Source organism: Neofelis nebulosa, chromosome 6 (genome assembly GCF_028018385.1).
Source record: "Neofelis nebulosa isolate mNeoNeb1 chromosome 6, mNeoNeb1.pri, whole genome shotgun sequence".
Taxonomy (NCBI): Eukaryota; Metazoa; Chordata; class Mammalia; order Carnivora; family Felidae; genus Neofelis; species Neofelis nebulosa.
The window spans coordinates 90,408,440-90,431,922 of NC_080787.1; the positions used below are offsets into that span (position 1 = coordinate 90,408,440).

The following is a 23,483-nucleotide window of genomic DNA, read 5'->3' on the forward strand; positions in this document are numbered from 1 at the left end:
TTGATAAACTGGTATTTTAAAATACTGTTTTATAGTGATGTAGAGAAATGATAGAAGGGGACTGGACTGAGGCAGCTACTGGTCGTTCTACGACTGATCCAGTAATCCAAGTGAGAAAGGTGAGAACCAGAGTGCAGGGAGGATGACAAATTTGAGGGAGAGCTAACAAAGTAGAACCAGCAGAAGTTGGTGATGGGGATGACTGATGGGGATGGTGGAGAATAAGTGAGGACAGTCTAAGGTGACGGCTTGGATGATTGTGCCCATGCCCTTAGAGAGGATTTGAAGTGAGGAGAAGATGAGGAGCTTTATTAGGGACCATTCAGTTTGAGATGCCTGGGGACCTGTAGAAAAAGATGGCCAACAGGCAACAGGTAACAGGTCTGGAGGCTCAGAGAGTGATAACAATTGAAAGCACAGGTTTGGCAGTCATATAATTGCTAATGGTTTCCATAGCTCTAGGGAAGGCTGAGATGAATAACCGGAGAGGAGGCTGATGGTGCTAAAAAAGGAGAAAATCAAGAGAATGTAACTTAGTGAAACCAAATTTAATGAAAGCAAATTTCAAAAAGAAACAGACATGGAAAGAGATGAGAAATCTCAAGTAAGGTTAAAGACAGTGCCCTTCGGAGGGCTAATTAAGACCTTTTATGAGTTTACTGAAGCTTTTTTGGTGGAGTGGTTCAAGTGGAAGACAGATTGCAACTGTGGGAGGATAAAGCAGGAGGGTCAGAAGCTGTATCAGAGAATGTAGACTACCCTCTCAGGAAGCATGGGTGTAAACAAAGACGGTGATGGCCCCATAATTAGAGGGGAACATATGCAATTTATATCTCCGAGACTCTACGTCCTCACCTATAAAAGGATAAAAATAATGCCTGGCTAGCAGTAGGGTCATGCGGATTACAATCTATTACTAGTTGAATGTACTTGTGTCCTTTCACTGAATCGATTTGTTGCTGCTGCTCACCATGTTTTCATTTTCATATCTATCTTTTAAGTTTATTTATTTTGAGGCACATAGAGAGGGCATGAGCAGGGAAGGGGGCAGAGAGAGAGGGAGAGAAAAGTTCAAGCAGGCTCTGCTCTGTCAGTGCAGAACCTGACCCAGGCTCAGTCTCATGAACCTTGAGATCATGACGTGAGCCGAAATCAAGAGTCGGACACTAAACCAACTGAACCACCCAAGTGCCCCTCATTCTCATCTTAAATCATCAAATTCAGGTGAATAGCAATGCACACATTTCCCCAACTCAACTTTTTTTGGGTTTTTTTGTTTGGTGTGTGTGTGTGTGTGTGTGTACCTGAGTTCAATCTCAGAAAATATTAACATATAATTTCTTTAGCACTTAGAACAAGAACAGTTTTTGTCTGGGAACAAATGAAGTTCAGAGAGAACATTTCTTCTCTCGCCCCACTTTATAAAGTGAAGAAATGGCCTCAAGTAGAAATTCTAGGAGCAAATGTCCCCTAGTCCATCTGGTCCACGGAGAATTCCTGTTCTGGATTACGATATTCAAATACAGTTTTAGATCCAACTCTCGAAATCTCTATCCACTTTTCATTTTTGAATTGAAGATTTCAAAAGACCAGATGAGTCTATGTTTAAGTGAAGTCATATAGCCAGGACTGTGACATAACAATTGGTGCCAGCTCATAGGGCAACAGGCAGAAAGAAGCAGGGAGTGGTAAGTCCTCAGTGCGCGTGCAGGAAGCAGGTAGCTACCTGGAGTTATTCTAGTCAAATCCAAGGCTCAAAGTTCCCAAGTTTCCCAAGAAGGCAGTGATAGAAGCCACAACCCAGGGTTTATCTCTCAAGCTACCAAAAATTCTTCAGGTAAGAACATGGGGCTTCATCTCTTTCCAGATAGTTCGACAGAAAAGCTCTGTAGTGCAGCCATCTCTAACCTAAGAGACAGGTTCAGATAGTCACCAGAAAGCAAGAAAACGAAACAAAATCAAACAAACAAAACAGATTAATCAAGGAAAAGGAAAATACATCATCCTTTTAGAGATTGTTAAAAATTTAAATATGTCCTTAATTTAGCCTAGGCAGTGGAAATTTCTTGAGTGTGTATGTGAGTTGTCTGTGTATACACATTGTACTTTAAAATTCTGGAGCTTATCCAGATATTTCAAATACTAATTTTGGCAGAATTTCCCTTTAAGGATATCCTGCAGACAATTTGTTACTCCCAATTTTAAGTAAAAATTGACAAGGAGTGCTTTTTCAGCCCAGTAGGAGTCAGCTACGTACACATCACAAGACTTGGAGGAAACCCACTCACCCTCCTATTTTCTTCTACAAAGTTGAAAAAGCTGCAATTGGGGGGACCCTCAGATAGCTCTGGTGGTTCATTCTATTCCTCTTGGAGTTGACATTTGGATGTGCTGGAGGAAAAAAAATCATCATATATTCTTCTTTCCTACTCTTTAAATCACAGGAAGAAGCAACTTAAGAAAAAGTAAGTTCTGTTTTCTTTTCCATGTTTCCTTTGTGGTTTTTATGTGGTATTTCGGCGTTCATTTCTTTTTAAGTATAAGCGATTCTTATAAAATTTCTAGTAACCTCTTATGAGAACACTTTTACTTGGCAAGTAAGTGTACATCTTGAAGTTTCTTAGAAACTTTAAAAAGCTATTTGAGCCAAAAGTTATCAAATGTTATAAGCTGAGCTTTTCAGATTTCTCACTTCAATAATATGTGTGCGGGGGCCACATAGTGGACAGATAACTCTTTAGAGTTGCCTCCTGAGTTGTGAAAATGGCTTTTATACACGTTATAGCTTCATTGCCATAAAACAACAGCAACAACAACAAAAAAAAAAAAGGTGGCAGGATTCTGGGGATTTATTTGGCTTCGTTTATTTGAATGACTAACTATCACTGCGGTTATTTTATGGCTGGGTTTATGTATCCGGAGCACAATTTGAAGTCATTTACAGATTTGAAGTGAGTTAGTGAGATTCCTGCTATTTTCAAGAAAAATCTGCCTGCTTGTTCAGAAGCAGGCTTAGAGACCATTCCTTTAATTTTTTAAAAATTTTTTAACGTTTATTCATTTTTGAGAGACAGAGTGCAAGTGGGAGAGGGGCAGAGATAGAGGGAGTCAGAGAATCTGAAGCAGGTTCCAGGCTCTGAGCTGCCAGCACAGGGCCCGATGTGGGGCTCGAACCCATGAACCACAAGATCATGACCTGAGCCAAAGTCGGATGCTTAACTGACTGAGCCACCCAGGCGCCCCAAGATCATTCCTAATGTTAGGTTTTCTGAGATTGAATTGAAATGTCTGTATGTCTGGCCCACACAAATATATAATCTATTACAGGAATCTTAAGCATTGCTTCTTGAAACAAACAGCGTTTCTTAAGCAAAAGCATACATTCCATATGTGTTTACACTTTCTCCCTCACTAGTTTAGTCAGACCCTCTGTGGTATCTGTCAGCCATTTGAAAACTAAGCTGTTAGTTTGGGTTTCAAACATGTGGAAACTGAAAAGAATCATGAATAAAACGTGTAATCCTTATAAATAAAATGTAAGAAAGTCCTCACATCATTTTAACTGTCATTTCACATTCACAATATCATCATGTATAAATTCTAGCATTTTCATCAGCAAAGCCTATAGATTAATATTTAATGCAAATATTGCAAGCATGTATCATACAAGATATTTCTTAACATATTTGTTATGATACATGCCTGAAGCCATAATCCAAATTGTTTGATGGGGAAGGTAAACTCTGATGTCTGTTTTCTACACTTCCTTGATTTCCACATGTTACCATTAGTTTCCAACTCTAAGCAAGAGCAGCAGATTTGTGTTTTAATGTCATATCACCTCACTGACAAGTTTACCTCTGATTTTTATTATACTTGCCAACAACATTTTGAATAAAGGTAGATTCATTTGGGTTCCTTAGGCAAGCCTAGTAACTTTCAACTATAATATTGAAAATAAATGTTCATCTAGAACATGTTGGAAAGGCTTTGATTTGTTTTTTATGTTTTCAATCTAGGAAACATGATTTCTTTAGAATTGAAAAACAAATACTTGGGTTCACATGGGAAATTCTGAGTCAGATGACAGTTAAACAAACTTGTATTTCCATGTTCTTATAATTGTCTTTTTTCCTCTCTGATTGTCATCATTAGTATTGGTTACTTTTTGGTACCCTGGAAATTATCAGCTTGAGCATTTATCTATCTCCACAGACTACAGATGCCCTTAAGACTCTGATAGAATCAATGGACCCTCTTCTCAAAAAAAAAAAAAAAAAAAAAAAAAAAAGCCCATTGCAAATAGATTTTTCAATTACATATCTGGGGTTGATAGATACCTGAAATCTGCCCTTGAGTATTCTCTGGGGTCCTCATTATGAGCCACTGGTTTCTGTGAAACCAGAGACCTCAGCTTCAGACATATTTTGGTACCAGTGGGTTCACCAAATCTTTAAAGGGTTTTGGACAGAAGTATGCCTAAACTGTCTCTCTAAACTGTCCTCACCTGAGGACAGGTAAGGCTAAGGCAAGGATTTTAGTTTAAGGGTTAATTTTTTTTTTTTTTAGAGAGAGAGCAAGAGCACACACAGGTTGGGGAGGAACAGAGGGGGAAAGAGTGAAAGAGAGAGGGAGGGAGAATCCCAAGCAGGTTCCACACTCAGCACAGAGCCCAATACAGGTCTTGATTGCACAACTCTGGGATCATAACCTGAGCAGAAATCAAGAACCAGATGTTCAACTTGACTGAGCCACCCAGGGGCCCCAAGTTTAAAGTTTAAATTTTAAAGCAGGTGCTTAGTTAATTCATGGCCATACTTGTCCTGAGCAGTGTGTAATGGAAATAAAAGTGGAGTTTTCAAGGAGCAGAACAGTTCCTTTTGTGGAGAGCAAGGCTTAGGATGGAATGCTGGTAGGATTAACTCACTAAAGACCCCAGAATGTGGAACAGATGACTCTTCCACTCCAGCAGAGGAGTCTTCCCATTTCTCTGACCATCCTCTCATATCTCCATACCTACCTACTGGTACACTGGAACATAAAAGGAAGAGCTATACAAGTGTCCATTACCCTTTCAAGCATCACAGTCTTTAATCTTCCCTTCTTTATGGGCTCCTTTTATCAGCACTCAAACATGCTCAAATTTCCCATCTTAAAACGCTTCTCCTTCATTACTGAGCTCCTCCAGTTCCCCTCTTCCTCAGCTTCATAGATCAATCTCTTGAAAAGTTGTCTACACTCTATTAATCTCCACTTCCCGAGCCCCACTTCTCAGTCTATTGTAATCTGGCTTTAGTCCTCATCAGGTTTTCCCAGCTCTCATGGAGGTTGTCAATCACTAGTGTATTGCTAAATCCAGCAGACATTTCTCGTTATCTATTCAGTGTCTAGAATCAATTTTACCCTATTCTCCATTTCCCCCACTTTGAGACACGCTTTACCCAGGGCTTCCATGATATCAAACTCTTACTTCTCTCCCACAAAGACCACTCTTTTTGGTCTGCTTTGCAGATTTCTCTTCTTCTCCCCTGTATCCTGGACTCCTTTTCTCTTTCTGGGAAATTTCACTGCCTCAGTTATCATCTGTTCTATGGGCTTATGAATCCAAAATCTGTATCTCTAGCTTAAGTATCTTTTCTGAGCCATAGACCTGTATGTTTAATTGTCTGCTGAAAGCAAAACTGCTCGGAGTAGGCTTGGACCCCAATGAATTAAATGGTAGAGGAGGAAGGGATATCAGGGACAAACCAGGACTTGCACAAAGACCCCTTCCAACATACCCAAGTAATTTATATGGTTTCCCTGCCATTTATACGTGGTTTCCGGGGCTTTCTTTGGCCCTGGCTAAACAGCTATACTTGGCTGCCCCAAAGTCTTCCCAAATCTCATCATTTAATCTAAAAGCAAATTATCGTTTCCTACTCCCCACCCAATTTCCCTCAGGTATACTCTTACATAGTAAATGACACCATGGTGAAAGCAGTTGCTCAAGCCATAAACTTGGGGGAACTAACTCCTCCCCTCCCTCAATTCAAATACCCAAAGAATCTCTAAGTTCTGGCAAGGTTGTCCTGTGCATTCGCCTACACCTCTCCTTTGTTACTGCCACCACCCAATTTCAGGCTGCCATCTTCTTGTACTTGGCGAACAGTAGCCCTTTCACTGGTCTCTCTGCCTACAGGATTGCCCTCTGCCACTGCAGGCTCCATACTGAAGCCAGAGCGATTGACCTAAAACAATTGGTGTAAAAACACATTTGACTTTTCCAACCTCTTACTTCAAACTTTTCCTTTTCCACTGGCCTTAAGGTAATGTCCAGATTCCTTCTCAAAGTTAAAGAGAAACAATAATAGATTATAAGGGATTCCAACAGATCTCTTCAAACTTTGAAGTGCTCAGGTAGGACCTGGTCTTTGTTAAAATGCAGATTCTGGTTCTGTAGGTCTGGGTTGTTTTTACATTTCTAACAAGCTTCCAGGTGAAGCTGATAATACTAGTCCAAGGACCATGCTTCTCATGCTAGATTGGCTGGAACTCAAGTTCCAGTTGTGTTGCTCCCTAGGTCTGGAAACCTGAAGTTGTCACTCAACTTCTGTGTGTCTCCTTTTCCTTGTATATAAAATGGAGATCATGATGGTGTACCTTTTTCTTGGGTTTTTTATGACAAATAAACATGTGATATTAAAATTACTTGCAAGAGTGCCTGGCCCAGAGTAAGTGTTAAATGGCCTTATTATTATCACCAGTCAATAGTTTGAATAACTTAGCCTCTACATTCTTCTACTGTGGCACTGGTGGGCACACATGCACACACACGCACACACACTACTGCTCAGACATGCCGAATGACCTTCAGCACATTAAGAACAGAGCAAATGCCTGCTTTCTGCCAAACTTCCAAAGGCACTTCTTGGCAGAGCCTCTGCCTACAAAGTTAACTCAACTCAGTCACCCTCATATTTTGGATCTCAGCTCAGGTGTGCATCCTCTGGGAAGTATTTACAGAATACCCTCCACCCAAGTCCACATTTCATACCACTTTGAGTATTCTCATATTACCAATGTGCCTTCTGGTCTCACATAATAATCTCATTTATTTATCTGTCTCGCCTATAAGACTATCTGCCCCTTTAGAGTGAAGGACAGTGGCAATACTAAATTTCTAATACCTCAAACACTCTTTTGCAGATTGCAGGTGATCAGTAAAGAGTGAATGCATTTTATAGACACATTTCCAAAGACCTGTAAAATGAGAAATGGAGACAGGGAACAGAAAGCTTTAAGATCTGGTTTGAGTAAAAGGAAATATTAGATGTAGTCCTCCAAATGCTGCTTCTGAGTTGGACTGTTAACACACTAGAAAGGGACAAAGATCTTCAAATTCATTAAATAAATAAACAAGGCTAAAAAGTCAATGCAATGGTGATAGTGTGACACAGAGAAGAGAATCAAGGCTTTGAAGTCTGGTCCATGTTGAGTCTTCTGCAACCTCAGGCAAATTAGTTTGCCTCCCTGTCTTAAAGATGGAATAAAAATACCCATTTTGTAGAATTTTGTATTAGCGTAATAGTAACATTTCTATTTTTATTTTTATTTCTTTTGTTTCAAATTTTTATTTAAATTCTAGTTGGTTAACATACACTACACTATTGGTTTCAGGAGTAGAATTTAGTGATTCATCACTTACCTATAACACGCAGTGCTCATCATAGCAAGTGCCGTCCTTAATACCCATCACTCATCTAGCCTATCACCCACCCACCTCCCTCCATCAACCCTTAGTTTGTTCTCTATTGCTGAGTCTCTTATGGTTATTTTTATTTCTTCTCAAATTCTTCTGTTATAATACTGTTGCTGCTAACATAGATTTGAGATATTCTTTTGTTTGTTCATTTTGCCAGAGCAGTAACCACCAAATGGATTCTGAGTTTTACTTTTCAGTAGATCATTTTGATACATCAGATTCTCCCCTCACATTATTTAAGAATACGCCTTTTTGTTTTATTCACAATTTAATCACAATTACAGCACTGAAGACGGTGGGGAATGGGCTTCTGGGCTCCTTGTATCCCAGCTTGATTTTATTCTCTTCAATGATTTCTCACAACTCTTCATAAGACAATTTAATTAATGTGGTCATGTTATCCCTAATATGTTTTAAGAGTATTAAGAGTTGTCCTGATCAAGATATCAAACTATGTATTTTTTCCAGAGCCAGAAAGTCATACAAGGTAATTTATTCATTTATATATTCATTCAAATGTTCACCAAGTAGATAAAGCCACTATAGTAGCTACAGAAAAAAAAAATGGTCAAATTGTTTAATTTTCTTTACATCATGAATCTATGCATTATGTTGATGACCATTTCATGAGTCTCCTATGAACAAGGAATAATCTATCATAAATTTTGACCAAATGCCTCTCAGTATAGAACTAACAATGCTTCAGTTTTGTGGAAAATTGTTTCTTAACACAAAGATCAACATTTCTTTAGCAGATTCATGGGTATAAATTTGCATTCAGGAAAGAAAAGAAAAAGCATCTGATACCAAGCTGTCATGCTACCTAAATGAAGTAAAATTTAATTTTTCAAAATGATTTCTGGTCCTATAATTACATTCAATCAACTCATTCTCTTGAACATATTTATAGTTATACTACCACAGAAGATTCTAATCTTTGAGAGTTTAACTGAACAACTGTACTCTAATTTAGTTCAATATTTTGTTTTTCCTTATTGTCAAAGAGATACATTGTATAATATATGAAGTCCTGAATAGTAAACATGTTTTTAAAAATCCATAACTTCAATCAAGAGGTCTATCATTTGAGCATATTTTCTTCTAAACTTGATTTCTACTCTTTAATAGTATTTATGTAGTTGAGACCACACTGATTGTTCACCTTCAGACTCCTTTTTTCCCTTAAAGCAATATCAGAACCATTTTGCCATGCCCTTATATTCCAAATACCACATTAATGATTTCTAGCATTATTTTACAAGTCATTTAGTCAATAATTTTATATTCTTTTAAGCAGTGTGTAGAGGTCCCTTTCAAATCCTAAACTTAAGCATAATTAAACAAATACTCAACATAATATAACTAAAAACCACAAAATATACTCTGAAACTTTAGATCAGGGATCAGTAAACATTTTTTGTAAAGGGCCAGATAGTAAATATTTTAGGCCTGGAAACTACTCAACTCTGCCATGATAGTTCAAAGGCAGCCACAAGGGCACCTAGCTGGCTCAGGCAGTGGAGAATGTGATTCTTGATCTCAGGGTTGTGAGTTTGAGTCCCATGTTGGATGTAGCGATTACTTAAAAATAAATTGTTTAAAAAAAAAAAAAAAGCAGCCACAGACCATATGTAAATTGAAGAGTATGGCCATGTTCCAATAAAACTTTATTTAAGGACACTGAAATTTAAATTTTATATCATTTCACATGTTGAAATATTGTATTCTTCGTGTGTGTGTGTGTGTGTGTGTGTGTGTGTGTGTTGATCATTTAAAAATGTAAAACCTATGTTTAGGTCTCAGGCCAAACAGGCTGTGGCTAGGTTTTGGCCCTTGGGCTAGAGTTGGCAACCTCTAATCTAAAGCCTGGTTCCAAGAATCCTGGTTTCCTTAGTTTTGAGAAGTATCTGTGAACACATGCATATGTATATATTCTTAAGTGATAGTTTTCATTAGATGCTAAATAAATTCTTAAACTAAAATGTTTAAAAATCACTGTTTCAGATAATATACATGAAAGTACTTTGTAAACCATAAATCATTATTAAAACACATATTGGTACTTTACTTTTGATGTTAGTGAAACCGCAAATGATCTGAAAAAAATTAATAGAAATGAACGTATGCCATTATGAAAATTGCACCTGGGAAACTAATATTTGAAATCCAAAAACCTTACACGCTATAACCTAAAGAGAAAACAGTTAAGTCAAATTCCAAAATTCTTTAAAATAAGAATTAACAGCTATTGTGATCAAGATAATTAGAATATTTGTTTTGCTTGTTTTCTAAGAGCTTACAAATAATGCTATTCACTCCTTCATTTTGTTTTTAATGTTAAACTACAAAGCTAGCATAATCAGAGAATCCTAATTTAACATCCTGGTTAATAAAAACTGGTATGTATATTACTCACTCACCTCCTCTCTCCCCACATATCCATACACATAATACAACAAACAATAACTAAGAATAAACCACCTTTATTGTAACATATGTATGGATTAGAAAGTTCCACTTAATCACGTATCTCTACTTTCAGAGTTCTAAGAATTGCAAAGTAGACGCAGGTGTCATATGCGAATCAACTTATTTTCAATTTTATTATTACTGAAACGGAATTGGAAAACAAGGTTTTTCAAAAGACTGCCCCTTCCAGCCTGAATTGAGTTCACTCCCAGAAGAGAGAGAATGTGGGCCCTGCAGGTGACAGTGCTCCTTCCTGAGGCTAGGTGGCTGCAGTGAATTCCCTCGAGGGAGAGGAGCAGAGTTGCAGCCTGTGATCATGCAATTTCCACCTGAGTGTTGAGGGAGAATGGGTTACACTAGAGAGGACCCTTTTGCCCAGTTATTTATCGGTTAAGTCATCCCACAAGTATAAGAGAATCAAAGAGCCAAGGGAGGAACGTTTTATCCCCAATAATTTCAAAAGAGAAATGACAAGTATAGAAACTTGGGAAAATGAGAGCTTCTCTTATACGATTTTTGATTCAAGAAACCATTCCTGGTTTCTTATAAATTTAAGTCATCGATGTAAATTGCAGAAATGTCAATTAAGATTTTTAGTTAACAGCGTATGTCAGCGTATGTCACACGTATGACCTGCTTTTATAGTGTGGTCTTCCATTGACCAAGAAGCAAACAGTAGGCTAAATATATTTGCAGCAATGTATAGCTGGGTTTTTAAAGCTCTGACATGTAAAAATATTTAGTTTCATAAGTGACGTTTCTTTTGCTCAACTATGGATGAAATGCTGCCTTCCAGGTCTGGTCCTTCGAGCAGCTCTTATTGTGCTCACTGGCTTGTCGTCCACATCCCTTGGCATGCTAGGTCACCACCTCCACAACCATGTGGACTCCCCACTGCTTAGGAACTTTCCCCTGCTTTTCCTACAGACTAGCTTTATTCAAACTTTAGGACACTGCTCTAGAAGAAGCTTCACTTGAAGCTTTCTAGAAACTTCCTGAAATCTCCAGAGGGCCCCACACATTTATCCCAAGTATCTCCACATGTCCTCTCTCCTTTCTGCCCTCATTTCTTCCATCCACAATGTTTACTGAGTACTCAACATATGCTGGTGATACTGCTAGACATCAGAAGTCTGGTGGGAATGTAGCGTCTGTCCCACCACAAGCTTACTGTTGAGCAGTAAACATGACTAACTAGAGCCAAGATGAACTGTGTGTGGGGAAGTACCGAGAGCTGTGCATGAGAACTTAGAGCCAAAGTCCTCATCTGGTAGAAGAGTCATGGAGTAAAGAATTATTTGTGAGTCTCTCTCCCAGCATGGAAGCTTTTCAAAGGAGAAACCTGGTTTCACCTTCACTGCCAAGCACTGTGGATGGCCCGGAGTTGGCACTCCAGAGCTCTTTGTGAAACCCATAGAACTAAAAGTACACTGTTGGATAATGTTGGGTTGAAAGAGCCAGATCATGAAAGGTCTGAAATGCTATGCTAAAGAGCTTAGATTATGAAGGTCGCAGAAAGTGTGATTCAAACACAAGTCATCTAAAGACTCTGGATTGGCTTCTATTTATAAAACGGGAGAAGAGTGTCTGTTTGGCTCTAAACCTTTAAGATTCTGTGGCCAAACATCTGACTTCTTTCTTCCTGCATTCATTTAACACATATTTGTGCCAAGTTCTGCTTTAGGTGCCAGGGACACAGCCCTGAGCAAGGCAAGGAGAGATCTCTGCTCCTGTGTGTGTGACACATCCGCATGACTTAAAAATTCACACACTGAGTGATGCTTCGGGTGAAAATGAAAACAACACTAGCTCGTAACCAGTATTTGTCAGCTAATACTGTGAACATTTGGTTTCCAAGGGAATGAACACAGATTTTGCCGTTTACTCTCAAAATTAGCATGAACAACCTGAGATCAACACATTGTGTTTCCAAAGGTGTAAACCACAACTGATGAGTGAGGCTGTGAGCACTTTGACCACAAGCATTTTCCTTCAACAGATGCTGAGAACCAACCTTGTCTACAACTCAAAGACCAACAATAGATAAAAATTAAATTAAAGCTGGTTTTCAATATCACCATGCAGCCGTTCAAATGGTCACCCCCTCCATCACCAACAAATTTTAAACTGTCAAGGGAATTATTGAATTTATTGATTAATGCTATCACCAAAGCACAGGATACAGTCCTGTCTGGTATCTTTGTAAATCACATTCAGGTAGGCAGATTATTTTGCTTCAGGCAGAAATACTGGAAAAACCAGTTAACATCAACTTCCAGCACTCAACACACATCCCCAGCCCCAACACCCCCCACCCCCACCCCACACACACACACCACAGCACACATATTCACATACACACAAACATACAAACCACATATACACACATGCATCACTACCTCATATTTTTGGTGAGGATTCAGAAAATCAAACCGAATGTGGTTTGGGTTTTTCTTCCCAACCAGTAACAACTATAATAAACGAAAACCAATAGAAATTGAATTGGCCTTGAATGTTGGAGGGGACATGTACTTGCTGTTGAAGATAATTGGTTTGTTTTGTATAGCTAGTGGTGGCTTGGCTTGAGCTCCAGGATGAACCTCTCTATGCATGTGAGGTTGTTACCTGGTCAGTAATTCAAACCTGGAGAGCCAGATACAAATACGTTTTTTTCTCTTTTGGAAAAAAATCACAGCAGTAACCAAAGCTGTCACTCCATACAAGCTTTTTGCCCATCTATATATGAAAACAATGACAAATGGCTTCCATGAGAAGTTGGAGATCTGGACTCTGGTGGAAACCTTTGCACTAACCACTTTTTCAGCTTTAAAAAACAATTTGCCTTCCTGGCCTTCAGTTTTTCTCATTTGTTAGATGAGAGGCACAAACTAGAGAATTTCAAAAATCCCTCCCTGCTCCTAGATTTAGTGGTTCCGTAAAAATGGAATTGGATCAGAAGCATGCTTTTATAGGGAAGGAAAAACATCAAAATGACTGCAGCACTAAGAGGCTTTATCTCTAAATATCTTACTATACCCAGAGGGGTTCCTCTTCCTGAGTTTCCGAAATTTCTCTTCTGGGCTCCCTCTCCTCCCTCCTTCCTCCTTCTCCTTATTTCTCTTCCTCCTCACCCTCCTAGATCTAATGGTAGACATTTTTTTTTTAAACTATTGCAGAAAACTATTGCAGAGAAGACTGGTTGTGCAGCTAATTTGTTGGAAAATGGAAGTTAATTCTTTCTTTCTCTTTGAGAAAACAAGGTCACACAGAGGAGAGCTGAGAAACAAATTGTGAAAAATTACCAAAATTGTGGTAAATGTAAGATTCTTTAAGTGGGTCACTAACTTGGCATCCAGTTTTAGACAATCTTAAAGAAAATCGTTCATGTTTGTTTAACAACCTGGTCACTCATTACAAAGTAGTAATCTAGTCTAAAAAGAAGCTTGTTAAAATTCATGCAAATGACAGATGTGGTAATAAAGCAAAGTAATGAGTGATATTTTAAAATTTCATGTTGATTAGCAATTTGGGTATTTTCTATTAAGTGCTTACACAGTTTTATTTGGAAGATATATTCCATTTTTCCTAATATTTCTGGAAAGTAACTATGAATACTATCTTCAGAATTTAGTTTTCATATCTGTAAAATGAGTTGAAACTGATCTATCTCGTCTAGTTCTTACATTTTATGATCAGGAACAAGAGAGTCAAGTGAAATAAACTTAATCTTTTGATTTGTGTTAAGATTTTATTTAAGATAGTCCATGCATGCATTTGGAACAAAATTCAAAAAGTACAAAAGGCTACCCAGTGAAAAGTAAATCCCTCTACCTTCCCTGTCTATTCCATCACATTGTATCTTGTGGTTTCCTCAAGGGTTACTCTAAGTATTTTAGAGTGAAATGTCGGTTGATGAGATGCCAAGATTGGTTTTGATCAATATCAAGTATTACAACACTATTAGCATAACAAGTTGTAAATGTTCTTAAAATTTTGTCATTTTCCATCTATAATTACTCTAATTCCTACATACTTTCCTTCTCAGCAATGTTTATACTTGCATAACTCATAATTTTTAAGGTATTTTGATACATATTATCTCATTTGCTCTAAAGTACCACTTACGGATACCATTTACAATTTTCTATCTTGCAAGGAAGAATATAAATGCCATTTTTTTAAACCACATAAATATTTAGGTGTTGACAAAATGCCAAATAGGATACTGATAACTGAGTGGTTTTATAAATAATGCTACTGTGACCTGTCCCAAAAAATCAACTGGAAGTTAAGAATTTGGTGATAGATTGTAAATGTCATGTATATGACAAGGGGTACATATGCCTTATGACCAGCCCTTAGTAGCAGGCTGCTGGGCTTCAACAAGTGCCTGGCATTGCATCCTCCCCATGTCTGTGAAGGGCCAGGAAGAGCTCCTCCCATCAAAGGTCCAGCCCTTCCCTCCCCAGCCTTCAACAGGCTTAATAAGAGCCTAAAGCTGCAGGAACCACCAATTTTGAAAACAGAATAGAAAGATCCAAAGAGACAGCAAATACCTACTCGATGCCTACAATCATCTGCAAAACTGCTGGTAGACTTGCAAAGATATAGGACACTTTAGTTCAGAGGAAGAGAAAGAGTATCTGGAGCCTCCGCCCCAGAAATCAAGAAGTGAATGCTGCTTGAAGAGTGCTTCTAGTCACTAGGGAATCATATGATGCCCCAGCAGAAAATTCCCAGACTGGAGCATCATCACTTTTAATAAAATAGAAATCATTTTTAATTACCAACAGTTTTATCCAAGACATTTTTGAAGATCACCCACAAAATATGCGGCACTGCTCGTCTTCCAGTAGAGCACAGAAATGAGTAAGACACGGTAGCTGTTCTCAGTGAGTCTACATGATGGTTATAAGAAATACAACAAAGCTCCAAATCCTTTATAGTCCAGGGTAGAATATAAATAATATCTAAGAAAAACACAAAGGGCATTCATTAAACATATCACAATACGTAATACATAATATCATAATACAATTTATAAATGTGCCTTCATAACCTTAAAATTCAGTAATGTCTGAAGCTTTAAGTCCAAGGTGAAGTAGAACTTGTTGACAGGCTCTCCTAATTTCAGAAGGTCCAAAACTGGACTCTTCTTCCATCATTGTGTTTTATGAATTTGAAGATCATAAACCAACAGAAGCTGTAATACACATTAATGCCAGGATATATGAAAGCCAATATATTGTATGGTTAGACTTGGCATATTCTCAGGAAGGAATTATGTGATCAATGGTGAAATCTTATTTATTGCTCTTAGTTGAATGGCTGAAAGTTCTTCCTAACTAATTTGTTTGACTGGAGTTGTCATTTAGGTAAGTAGGGGATTTAAAAAATTACCTTGTAGGATCTATTAGTTAAAGAATACATCTATCATTTTATATTGGCCACCTTCCAAATGAAGAACAATTCATTTTCTTGGACAGTTTCTAATACTATTTTATCAGAATAGAAATGGTTTATTTCTTATACTTAAAAACATACTTGTTTAAAAGAAAATCATAGAAAGTATTTTTTGTTTGATTCTCCTATATTATAAAGGAGCATGTACTTTTAGTTTTTCAAGATTGTATAGGGTTCAGATGAACCGACTGTCTTGTGATTGGACCACTTGGCATAGTGCCTGGATCCACAGTTATTAACCTGACCTGCTCTCAAGCCATTGTTTAAATTGAATATGTTTGTCGCCCTTTAAAGGTGAGTTAATTGAGCAAGGTTTGAGCTTTCTCATCACTAGTTATGGAAGGATATTAGAATTTACTTAAAAACATTCAGGAAAATAAAATAGCCATCTTAGCTTTACAGTGATCAGTTCACAATCTCTTTATAACACATGATATTGAACTCAAAAATGGAAAGATGAAAAAGGTACAAAAGATATTGTATTTCCTCTCCGGTTCAGTATATTCCCCAGATCATAACAAATTTTTCATGTGATCTTGTGCAAATACCTGGCCCTGTGGGGGTGATGGAGCTGATTAGTGTGTGTTACACACATGGTCATGGTTACAGATTCAGTCTTTCCTCAGTGGACTTAGGTAGACTTCGTTTTTACAACGACACGTCATGCTTATTGCTAAGTAAGTTTGTATTTGTCATGAGATGCAAGGGGAAGCAGGTAGAAAGTGTTAAATAGATGAATCAATGGAGCTCCCTCCTCAGTGCTCAGAAAACAGCTACTAGTGTTTACATACTGTTAGTAATTAATGAGTATGATGAAGGCGATCTTGAAATAAAAGGAAGACCAACAAAACAAAACAAAACAAAACAAACTGATACAATTACTACCCTTAAGGAATTCCATAGAATATTTGTTGAGTTTTCCAAAAAGCATAGAGAGGAAGCAGGAAAAATACTTTCTAATATTTACATTAGATCTGCAGTGTCCTCATAGATTCCATGTGTAGGAAATAAGGTTGATCCAGGGGAATTGATATACAAGAAACACTCACTCTGCCCCTCTACCACGTGTTGACCCTATGCTAAATACTTTTAGATAAATCGTCTCTTTTAATTCAGTATTTACGTTTATTAAACCCTGCACTTAATCAGCACTTCAAAACAAGGCTTGCAAGAGAGACCCTAAGTCAACCAAGGAACCAGATCTGTTCTTCCAGAAGACTTTTTACAGAAATAGCAGCAATTTTGCAGGAAGGAGAAGAGAAAACTCAACTTATACATAATTTGAAATGCTTGTGGTTCCTTTGTGATCAAAATTGTAGAGGCAAACTTAATGACAAATTTAAAAGCAGAAAACTGGGATCCGAATAGACAGACATTTAGATAATACAGTTTCATCTTTTGGTCTTGAAAATTTCCCAGTGAGAAAAAACTCAAGGATGGTATTAAACCTACATATTTTATAAGAGTTCTACTTCTTTTATTTTTAAACAATATAATGTTTGATAAAATATAGTTGTGTATTACCATGATATATTTTACCATTTCAATAATAGCTGCTATAATTACATGATTCTGTAAATCTCCAAGAAAATCATCATTTTTTTTCTTTGTTAGTATCCACAGAACAAATTAACCAGATGGAAAGCTCTAGTCAGCTGTTTTGTTTCATGGGAGAGTAGTTCATCAGCTCTCAGGAGAATTACTATTTGACCTCTCTACACAAGACATTCAGCTTCCAACAAACTGGACTTGCAAATATGTCCCTAGAGACTAATATCAAACATTCCACCACCATTCTATGATGCTTGTTTTAGGTTATTTTTGATTGATGGCCTGAAGTTATGGCTTTAGTTATTTTTAAATTGTTTGTTGAGTTTTTAAAAAGTAGTGCATGAGGGGGGAAGAAAATAGCTTCCTTCTTCAAAATGGGAGCTACAGTTATAACTGCACATTTTCCACTAAGTCAAGTACACCTACAGATGACTTAGCCATGACTTTTCCACTCCTACATCCCACTCGATTCTTGAGTGGGATCATGGACAGCTATTACTGTTCTCATTTACAGTTAAGGAACGTAAGGGCCAGAAAGGTTAAATGGTTCCCACAACAGTGGATAAGTTACATGCTAGTGCTAAAGCAACAGGTGCCACAATCTCCAGCTTCTGATTTCTAACCTAATTCTTCTCAATATGCCTTGTCTTGGGTGACAAGCAAAAACAGATAAGGAAGTACACACAGGCCTGCTGAACTCAACCCTCAGAACCAAGAAAAGAAAAAAAAACTAAAAGAACTTTTTTTACTAGTTATCCTAACTCCTTCATATTTTTAAATATGTGCATTTTAATTTCTTCTGCTGCAGAACATATATTTATCCCATCTGGCCTAGTTTACCCAGACTTTGGAAGATTTATTTTTTCATATAGCTCATTTAACTCCCCTAAACTTCGTCAAATTCAGTCACTCGATCAAACAACATTTCAGCTAACATCATAGATCTCAGAAGACAAAGATCTTGTGATCTGGGTAAAGACATGGTTCATCTCAAAATGTTATGTGCACAAATCCAAAAGTCTGGTGTAACGTCCAACAGAGAATTGAAGAATCTGAGCCAACACCTCCAAAACTGTTAATAGAAGCATATCAGTCCCCCTAGTTGAGAGAAAAAAAAAGTCTTTATTAATATCCACGGATAAACCACCTACTTCTGCTGCTTCTCTGACACATTCCTCAGTTGGTAATGAAGGAACCCACCAGGTGTCTTCCTCAGCTGCCCTCACAGGGAAAGTGAAAGAACTCTCCTTGCCACAGACAGGTCCTTAGGGCTTTACCTTCTGTTCCCTAACCTTCATTTTCAGTCCTTGGACATATTTGCCACAGATGTAATAGATACAATTAATTCACTAGTCAAGTGGATATACAAATTCTTAACTCTTTACTAATTGAAACTTTATCCCTTATTCTGTTGATAGAATCCTCTTTGCATATATGTTTTCATCAATACTTGCCTTGGACTCCACGCCCTTAGAGAACAGGAAGTTTCCCAGTCATTTCTTTAGTCATAAACCATGTTCTGAGGTCCTGCTATACTCGGACTTGATATACACAAATGAAGTAAACAACATTCTTCCTCTCTGAGGAGCTCACAAGTGAGACACACATGGACAGAAAAAAACTGTTACAAAATGTGGCAAAAGAAAAATAGACATATGTATGAACTAATGAGAGCAGCTAGTCTTTCCTGAGGGATATGAGAAAGCTACCGAGAAAAGGAGTTTTAACTGGACCTTGATGGATGAGGAGAAACATCAGGCAGACAAGGTCAGTGAGACGAGAAAGAGGGTATTAGATTTAGAAGAAAAGCCACAGGTGAAGACTCAATGCCATTAAAGGATGTAGCATGTGTGAAGAATAGGCAGTCACTGGAAGTGGCTAAAAGCATACGTGGGAGATGGGTGTATGTTGGGCGGTGCTGAGTCTGGAAAGGGCTAGAGGAGGGGAAAGCAGACAGGATAGTAAAGGGTCTCTATACTAATGCAGTTTAGACTTTCTTTCAGAGTCAAAAATAAGCTGTTGGAGATTTAGTGAAGGGAGATGATCAGATGAGTCTGAGAAAAGATTCTTCTTGAGCACATGGAGGATGTTCTGGAACTTCCTGGGGGAAATTGAGCTTATGATTACAGAACAAAAGTCATGCAGTAGCAATGTGCTTGGTTCCACTCAATAGAGGAAGAAATCTTGAATAATATCCCCAGATAGATGTAAACCACTATGGCCCATCAGAGATAGGAAGAGGGCCTAAAATAAGATTTAAGGAATGCTTCTGAAATAGAATCAATGGGATATAGTACCCAATAAACATATATAGGGAGTGCATGCAGGGAGGGAGGAGAGAATGATGGAAACAGTTGCCTCAAGAGACTAGGTGATTATACAACTATGCACTATAGATGGTTTCTATAACCATAGAGCACAGAGAAATATACTTTGTTCGGTGAGGTTTCCAAAATGCTCCTGCCTGGCCATCAGAGAAACAATTCAAAACAAAATCCTAAATGGAAAAAGGACCACAGGTAAATTAAGTTAAATATAGTGTGAATTAGGATTCTTCATCCAGTTTCTGTTTCCATTCAAGTCTGGTATATCAATCACACACTTCAAAGACTTAAACATTTTGCACTAACACTTCCCAAGAGGATTTTAATATTCCTTACACCATTTAGATTTGAATTCTCCCCAAGTTCTTCCCTAAAAAAAAAGCAGAAACAAATCTACTTTACTGAATCAATGAAAGCCTGAACGGGCAGTCGAAATAGTCCTGCAGTACTCTCATAGGAACACAGATATATTTACACAGGCTGAGTGAAGGTGCTTTGAATAACCAGATGGAAATTAGGCCAGGTATCCCAGCAAACTTTGAATTAAAGAACAGTGCACTTTGACTTATGTGCAAAAGTAGTGGGTATGGCATTATTTGCATCTATTTAGCAAAATTTACACATCATGTATTAGAGACAGAAGTAACCATATATACCATTTATTGTATGTCCTCTACTTTAGGAAACATAATGTGTTGATTTATATAGTATTACCTGTCTCTATGGGGAACAAAAAGCTGCAATCAAAACTATGTAAGTTATAATTGCTATTTAGAATAAAATATTGACAGTAATTCAACTGCCTCAAGTAAGTAAAATTCCTCAAAAACACATCGGCAATAGAGACATTATCAGAAACCAGAAGGCTCAAATTGTATCCTTGTATATTTCAAGTCCACCATAAGAAGGAAAAGCCCTCTCAGTTTTCAAAAGTGTAATCCATGACAGGAAAGTAATAAGACATAGACAGGTTGTCCTTGATTTGCACAATGTTCATGCACAAAGCTCATGCATCCATGTTCCCGCTTTGCACATTTCCATGGTACTGTGAGAGAGAGAGAGAGAGAGAGAGAGAGAGAGAGAGAGAGAGAGAGAGATTTATTGCTTCCCTCTCCTCTCTTGCATCTAAAATGGTCCTGCTCAGTTCCCTTTGATTCAGCCCACATGCATCCCAGATCTTCCCAGTTTGGACAACTTCCATGAGTCAAAGAAAATATTGTAACTCATGAACCAACAAAGGAATCATTCCAGAATACATAAAGAAATTCTAAAAGTCCATAAGAAAAAACCGGACAATACAATAAAGGGGCAAAGGACTTGAATAGACATTACACAAGGGAGGATGTCCAAATACTAATAAACATGAGATTGTGCCCAAGCTCATTATCAGTCAAAGAGAGGTTAGCAAGTTTCTTGATACAAAATCAATATACAAAAATCAACAGAATTCCTATACAACAGAAATATAATGTTAAAAACTATCATGTTTGAAAGCAATAAAAATAATACTTGTATTAAATGTAACACAGTATATCTAAAACTTATGATATTGGGAAGACTTGTCATATGAAATCTCAAAACTTAAAGTCATTAAGGAAATATAGTATTAGAACTGGATAAACTAAGAGACCAGTAGAACAGCATGGAGAACACCAAATCAAGTATGAATCAAATCAGAACCAAATAATATCAGACAGAAATTATATATCTATTTTTGATATATTTACATTTATAAATATTGATCTATTATATAAAGAATGAATTTTTAAGTTTAGTAAGAGTAAGAAATTATTCAATAAATGGTCCTGGAATAATTGGTTACTTACATGGCAAAAAGCTAAGTTGGATCCCTACCTTATACTATACTCAAAATAATTCAATCATCAATATGAAAAGCAAAATTTGAAATATAGGAGTAAATGTCTATGCTTTCATGTTAGTAAAAGTTTTTTGAAAAGATGCAAAACACAAACCATAAATATGCAGATTGGCAATCAAAAAAAATTGGTCATTGAAAGACACTATTAAATGAAAAGACAATCACAGAATAACAGGTTAACAGATGATATTTGCCACACATATAACTGACAAAGGATTAGAGTACAGAATGTATAAAACACTCCCATGAGTAAATAAGAATTAAAAATTAACAGAAAAATGGGAAAAAGATACAAACACATGTTTCTTTTCTAAATGACAGATATTTTAAAGAAAGCTCAATCTACTCCATGGAATTTGAATTGATCTGTTTAGCAAACCATAATAAACTATATATTTACATTCACAGAGTCAGAAAAAATGAACAAGTCTGACAATATCAAATATTGTTGAGGATAAGGACCAACATTCCATGACCACCATTAGCAGTCAAACCCTTCTTAGATATTGCTACCCCCATCTAGATTATGTCTAGATTATGAATCTAGACATAGATTATGTCTCTTTTGACAAACATAAGAAAAAATAATTTAATACATACCACTCTACTTATCATCTACTCATTTTTTGAAATCTTTAAAAAATAAAGCATTTCATATATAGGAAAGAATATTTCTAATATATCTGCAAAGTAAAGAAATAGCAATTTAGTAAAGAAATCAAAATATTCCCCAAATACTTTTTTTGTAGTTTCAAGTTTTTATTTAAATTGCAGTTAGTTAATATACAATGTAATATTAATTTCATGAGTAGAATTCAGTGATTCATCACTTACACATAACACTCAGTGCTCATCACAAGGACCAATGGAAACTCACTCACTAAAAATAAAAGTAAAAGATGGAAAGGATAAAACCGCTCTGAAAAACAATATTTCATAATATTGTAAAGTTGAACAAGAACCTTTTGTATGACTCAGCAACTGCACCCGTTAAGTGTGTAAGTCAGAAAATCTTGCAGAGATCATGTGCAAGAACGCTCACAGCAGCATAGTTTATAGTAGCCATAACAGGAAACTGAATATCTGTGGTTTTTATTTTCATGCTCTTATCTAGAATCTTTTTAAAATAGTGGCCTTAATTTTAATGTAGTCCAATTTATCAAATTCTCCCTATATGGCTGCATTGCTTAAGAAATTTTTCCCTATTACAAGTTAATGAAGACATTTTCTTATATTCTAAAAGGATTAGAAGAGAAATAGCACCTTCAAAATAGTGAGTCTCCAAGTCTATGAACATGGTCTATCTTTCTACTTATGTATTTGTGTTTTCTTTATATTCTTTCAAAGTGTTCTGTGCAGGGGTTTCATACATGCTTGTTATATTTATTACAAGGTATGTGAGGGTTTGGTAATGGTATATAGTTTTTATTTCATTTTGTTTGCTGTTATGTAAGAATACAATAGATTTTTGTATATAAACATTTTATCTAGCAACTCTGTTAACTCACTTACAAATTCTAATTGTTTATTATAGAATCATTTAGATTCTCTTCACACAAAATCAGCCATCAGAAAATAATGACAGTTATTTGTTCTCTTTTAATTCTGATATTTTTCTTTTTCTCATCTTAGTGCACAGGCTATGACTTCTGGTATAGAACTGAATAAACGTGATCACGGGCATTCTTTTTCTGTTTCTGATCTCAGCGTAAAAGCTATCAGCATTCACCATTATATATATGTTTGCTATATATTTTTAAATTACATTGAGGAAATTCCTTTTATTCTTAGTTTGCTAAGTTTTTGATTTTGAATTGAAGTCAAATTTCATCAAAAGTCTTTTCTGCATCTGCTGAGATAATTATATGGCTTTCTCTTTTATTTGATAAATGTGGTGAAATACAGTGATTCTGTTTTTAATTTTAAACCAATTAATTTCTTTCAGCAATTTTACCTTGTCTTTCTATTGTCCAGCTTCCATTTTTTTCTGTTGAGAAGTAGGTAACTTCTTAATTTGTTGTTACACCAAAAGTAATATTTTTACCCCATGTGT

General features: G+C 36.7%; 1 protein-coding gene across 2 annotated transcripts in view; it reads left to right on the plus strand.

The window, feature by feature from the left end:
* The first annotated feature begins 1,662 nt into the window (after nucleotides 1-1,662).
* The window catches only part of FHL5 (four and a half LIM domains 5), a 39,884-nt gene continuing 18,063 nt past the window's right edge, over nucleotides 1,663-23,483 (plus strand). The window contains exons 1-2 of one of the 2 annotated variants that reach the window (XM_058734746.1): nucleotides 1,663-1,837; nucleotides 2,445-2,465. The gene's annotated coding sequence lies outside the window, so the exon portion shown is untranslated. The remainder of the gene's footprint in view (nucleotides 1,838-2,444; nucleotides 2,466-23,483) is intronic. The other variant, XM_058734745.1, reaches the window with a different exon arrangement.